This window comes from Petaurus breviceps, unplaced genomic scaffold (genome assembly GCF_028583685.1).
Source record: "Petaurus breviceps papuanus isolate PSGF00001 unplaced genomic scaffold, PetGlider_PUasm1.0 180, whole genome shotgun sequence".
Classification (NCBI taxonomy): Eukaryota; Metazoa; Chordata; class Mammalia; order Diprotodontia; family Petauridae; genus Petaurus; species Petaurus breviceps.
Window position 1 is genome coordinate 3,354,845 of NW_027185782.1, and position 6,000 is coordinate 3,360,844.

General features: G+C 40.1%; 1 pseudogene; it reads right to left on the bottom strand.

Annotated features, from left to right (window-relative positions):
• Nucleotides 1-1,664: 1,664 nt before the first annotated feature.
• On the bottom strand, nucleotides 1,665-2,156 carry LOC138160179 (small ribosomal subunit protein uS19 pseudogene; annotated as a pseudogene).
• Between the last annotated feature and the right edge of the window lie 3,844 nt (nucleotides 2,157-6,000).

Consider the following 6,000-nt stretch of genomic DNA (forward strand, 5'->3'; position numbering starts at 1 on the left):
GTAGGGGGTAAGGTAGGGCAATTGGGGTTAAGTGACTTGCCCGAGGCTACATGGCTAGTTTTTTGTCAAGTATCTGAGACCAGATTTGAACTCAGGTCCTCCTGACTCCAGCACTGGGTCTATTCACTGCACCACCTAGCTGCCCCTCTTACTTGATTTTCATTTTTTCCTTTTTGAAAAAATTTTATATTTCTTTTTAGCTTACAAAATTCATTTCCACAATATTTTGAGTTACAATTTTTCCCCATCTTTCCCTTACCCACCACCCCAGAACAGTGATCCCACTGAATACCCCCTCCCCAAATCTGCTCTCTCCTATATCCTCTCCCATCCCCCTCCAACTTTCCAGTAGGGCAAGATGGATCTCCATACACCATTATCTGTATATCTTATTTCCCAGAGCATGTAAATATATACATATATGTGTGTGTATATAATATTTTTTAAATATTTGATTTTAAAACTTTGAATTCCAGATTCTTTCCCTTCCTCACTTGTCACCTACCCTTATTGGGAACATAAGCAATTTAATATAGGTTGTACATGTGTAGTTTTACAAAACATTTCCATAGTTGATACATTATGAAAGACTGAGTGTATTTCTCTCCATCCTATCCTGCCCCCCAATTCTTCAATTTTCTGCTTTGATCCTGTTCCTTTTCAAAAGTACATGCTTCTAACTACCCTCCTGCCCAATCTTCCCTCCCTTCTATCATCCCCCCACTTATCCCATTCCCCCCAACTTTCCTGTAGGGCAAGATACCCAATTTAGTGTGTATATTATTCCCTCCATAAGCCAAATTCAATGAGAGTAAGGCTGACCCATTCCCTTTTGCCTTCCTCTTCTTTCCCTCCATTGTAACATTTTTCCTTTGCCTCATTTATATGAGATAATTTACCCCCATTCTGTTGCTCCCTGTCTTCTCTCATTATATTCCTGTCTCACCTCTTAATTTTTTTTTATAAATATCATCCCTTCCTATTCAATTGATCCTGGGCCCTCTGTCTATGTACACCTGTACACATATATACACACACTCACATATGTATTTATATACCCATATACACTCCTATATAGACATACACACACATTTATATTCCCTTCAACTATCCTCATACTGAGAAAAGTTTCATAAGTTACAATTATCATTTTTCCATTTAGGAATGTAAATAGTTCAACTTTGATAAGTTCCTTAGAATTTCTTTTCCCTGTTTACCTTCTCATGCTTCTCTTGCTTCTTGTATTTAAATGTCAAATTTTCTATTCAACTCTGTTTTTTTTTATCAAGAATGCTTGAAAGTCCTCTGTTTCATTAAATAACCATATTTCCCCCTGAAACATGATACTCAGTTTTGCCAGGCAGGTGATTCTTGGTTTTACTCCTAGTTCCTTTGTTCTCCAGAATATCATATTCCAAGCCCTTCAATCCTTAATGCAGAAGGTACTAGATCTTGTGTTATCCTGATTGTGTTTCTACAACATCCAAATTGTTTCTTCTTGGATGCTTTTAATGTTTTCTCCTTGATCTGGGAACTCCAGAACTTGGCTATAATATTCCTAGGAGTTTTCTTTTTGCAATCTTTTTCAAGAGGTGATTGGTGAATTCTTTCAATCTCTATTTTGCCCCCTGGTTCTAAAATATCAGGGCAACATTCCTAGAGAATTTTTTTTTAAGGATCTTCTTGTTTTTATTGTTGGGATCTGGGTTACTTGAGAGGGATGAAACGAGAAGAGTGGGTGGCTCCAATACCAGGTCGGCCATGTTTCACAGGCTTGTAGGTGATGGAGAATTCGCCCAGGTAGTGTCCAATCATCTCAGGCTTAATTTCTACCTGATTGAAGGTCTTGCCGTTATAGACGCCCACCATACTTCCCACCATCTCAGGCAGGATAATAATGTCTCGAAGATGTGTCTTCACTACCTCAGGCTTTTCCATTGGGGGGGCCTCCTTCTTGGCCTTCCTCAGGTGCTTCAGGAGGGAATGCTGTTTGCGCCTCAGACCCCTGTTGAGTCGCCGTCGCTGTCGAGTGCTGTACAGCTGTATGAGCTGTTCATAGGACATGTCCAGCAACTGATCCAGGTCCACACCGCGGTAGGTGAACTTCCAGAAGGTTCGCTTCTTCTTCTGCTCCACTTCCGCCATCTTGTCTGCTGTCCTAGAGAATTTCTTGAAGGATGATTTCTAGGTTCTTTTTTTTCATCATGGCTTTCTGGTAGTCCAATAATTTTTAAATTATCTCTCCTCGATCTATTTTCCAGGTCAGTGGTTTTTCCAATGAGATATTTCACTTTGCCTTCTATTTTCTCATTTATTTGGATCTGTTTAATAGTATCTTGATTTCTCATAAAGGCATTAGCTTCCCTTTGCTCCAGTCTAATTCTAAAGGATTGATTCTCTTCAGTGAGCTTTTAAGATTCTTTTTCCATCTGGCAAATTTGGCTTTTTAAGGCATTCTTCTCCTCATTGTCTTTTTGGGCCTCCTTTGCCATTTGAGTTAGTCTATTTTTTAAGGTGTTATTTTCTTCAGTCAGGCTATTGACTGTCTTTTCATGATTTTCTTGTATCATTCTTGTTCCTCTTCCCAGTTTTTCCTCCACTTCTCTTATTTGGTTTTCAAAATCCTTTTTGAGCTCCTCTGTGGCCTGTAACCAATTCATATTTTTCTTGGAAGCTTTTTGTGCAGGAGTTCTGACTTTGTTGTCTTCCTGCCATTCCATGCTTTGATCCTTTTTGTCCTCAAAAAAAGAATCTAAGGTTTGACTGCTGTGCTTGCTTTGCTTCCTTTGCTTGCTCATGTTGCCACTCAATTACTTGACTTTTGAGCCTTTTGCCACAGGAGAACTCTGCTTCCAGAAAGAAGAGCTTTGTCCCAAACTGCTGGGGTTTTCACAGTTGCTGGAGGTATTAGTTGGGTGCTCTCCCTGAAGCCTCCACAGGCTTTGGCACCTGGACACACACCCACGACCTCCACCCACGACAGTGATCCAGATCCAAGGAGGTTCAAGCAACAGCCATTACCCCTCAGAACGGTCACTGGATCCCCCTAAAATCTGCAGGCCAGGAGCTCTGGAGCAGCTAGGCAGCAGCAGCTGCCTGGTTGCAGTGCCTCTGCTGCTTCTCACCTTCTTACCCTGGAGGCACAGGCCAGACCATGCTCTCAGTCCCCCCTATTCCCACAAAGTCCTCACTGACCTTTTACTTTGTCTTTGGCATTTATGGATTGATAATTCTGGAAATCAACACAGCTGCTAGTGATCTGCTCTCCTGACATCCACTCCAGCCACTGCTGGTTGGGGCCACCCTGAGGCTAGAACTGCAGGCTTACTCAGGGCTGGGCTCAGCTTCCAGCATGCTGTGATGGACCCTTCCTGCCAGCCTGCTGGGCTGCCTTCAGCAGGAGATTTGTTTCTCTCTGTTACTTTGTAGGTTATATAATTCTAAAGTTTGTTTGGAGCCATTTTTTTAGGTATTTGAGGTGGTTATGGGGGGGTTCTCACAGAGTTTTCCTGCTTCTCTGCCCCTCTTACTTGATTTTCAAACTCCTTTTTGAGCTCCTCCATGGCAAGTGACCAATTAATAGTTTTCTTGGAGGCTTTTGATGCAAGATTTTTTATTTTGCTGTCTTCTTCTGCTTCTATGTTTTGATCTTCTTTGTCACCAAAGAAAGATTCTATAGTCTGATTTTACCCCCTCTGTTTGCTCATTTTTCCATTCAATTACTTGACTTTTAAGTTCTTGCCAAGGAAGAACTCTTCCTTCAGAGTGGAGAGTTCTGTGTCCCAAATATCTGGCATTTTGTCCAATTGTTGTCAGAGCTACTTCCAGGCACCTGCCTCAGAACTGTAAGAATGACTCCCTCTCCACAGCCACCACAACCTGTTCAATGCCAGCCCTCCTTCTCACCCCAGGACCACCACTGAAGACTGTGACCCAGATCCTAGCATGGCAAAGCAAGAGAATTCTGTCTCAGCTCTAGAAAAGAGATTTCCGCAACTGCTCTGTAATCAGTTGTTTGGTCCCCCCACGATCTGTGGGTCTGGAGTTACAGAAGCAACAGCTACTGCTGCTGCTGCCTCCACCACCTCCATTAGCCAGGGGACAGGGGCCAACAATACTCTTCTCTCACCCAGGTCCAACAGGTTTTCCCCACTGATATTTTATTTTCTCTTTGGCATTTGTGGGTTGAGAAGTCTGGAAACTGCCATAGCTGCCAGTGATTGAGTCCCCTGAGTTCTGCTCTAAGCTGGTCTGTGCCAGTGTGACCTGCAGGACTATGCTTCACTCCCAGTTCAATGCAATAGACCCTTCCTTTCAGCTTGCCAGGCTGTCTCTAGCTGAGGATGTATTTCACTTTGTCATTTTGTGAGTTCTTTATCTCTAAAATTTGTTTAGAGTCATTTTTTTTACAGGTATTGGATTTGATTGGGGAATGATCTCTAGCAACTTCCTGCTCTTGCACAGTTTTCCCAGTAAAAAAAAATAAATATGGAATTTATTCTTAAGTGATATCTGTTTTCAGTTTTTTTTTTTAAGCAATTGGGGTTAAGTAACTTGCTCAAGGTTACACGGCCAGTTATTTCTGGGTGTGGTGCTAAGTATCTGAGCCCAGATTCAATCCCAGGTCATTCTACTCTGGGGCCAGTGCTCTTACTCACTGAGCCACCTGGCCGCCCCTAAGCAATTGGGATTAGGTAACTTGCTCAAGGTTACATGGCCAGGTGTTTCTGGGTGGGTGCGAAGTATCTGAGCCTGGATTCTATTCCAGGTCATCCCAACTCTGGGGCCGGTGCTCTTACTCACTGGGCTACCTGGCTGCCCCTCTCTTTTCAGTTTTATCACAGTTTGAATTAATAAGTTTTACTGTTTCAGATTCTCTGTTGTCTAGTCTATTCCAATGACTGATTTCCTTTTTTTTATGAATAGAAAAGATTCGGACTCCTGCTTCCTAATATAGTTTTAATTCTAGAAGTTTTATTACTCTTCACCCCTATTTTTGTTCATTTTTCCCTTGAAATTCTAGATATTCATTTCTTTAAATGAATTTTTAAAATAATTATATCAAGTTCTAAAAAGTATCCCCTTTACAGTTTTAGTATTGAAACTATTAATTAACTTTAATTATGTTATCATTCATAAAATTTTATTTGTATAACCCAGACATTAACACTGATTGTTGCCAGAACATTTTAAACTTTACTTTGTTCCTCTGAAGAGTTATTTGTAACTGAACTCCTACAGGGTGTTCCTAAAGTCTGGACACACAGGAAATATCATTATGTATATTTTGGTTTTTTGGTTTTTCTTTTTGGAAGGGGGAAAGGTAGAGCAATTGGGGCTAAACTTCTTGCCCAAGGTCACATGGCTAGTTTTGTGTTAAGTGTCTGAGGCCGGATTTGAACTCAGGTTCTCCTGACTCCAGGGCCAGTGCTCTGTTCACTGTGCCATCTAGCTGCCCCAACTATGCATATTTTCAAGAAATGAAATAAATGAAATTTTCAAAATTTTATTTAATTAGCATGAATGAGATTTCATAGGAAGACATAGGAGACACATAGGAAATCTCATTAATTAATTAAATTAAGATCATTAATATGAAAATAGTCCCCAATGACTAATGAAAGCTTTTATTCCATTTTAAATTGTCATGGCTAAAATTTATGCTAATTAAATAACATGCTGTTGAAAATTTCATTCATTTCATTTCTTGAAAATATGCATAGTTAATGAGATGTCCTTTGTGTCCATACTTTAGGAACACCCTGTATATGTGTTTTGTTTTCTTTGGTAGATTGATTACCAAATATTTTATACATTATATTATTTAAGATGATATTTCTATTTCTATTATTGACTCTTTTATTTGGTTATTAAGATATAGAAATACTGGTGATTTCTGACATTTTATTTTGGAAACTAACTTTGTTGAAGTTATTGACTCAATTACTATCTTTGCTATCTCCATATGATTTTTTTTTTGCCTTTTTGAAGGGAAATTGG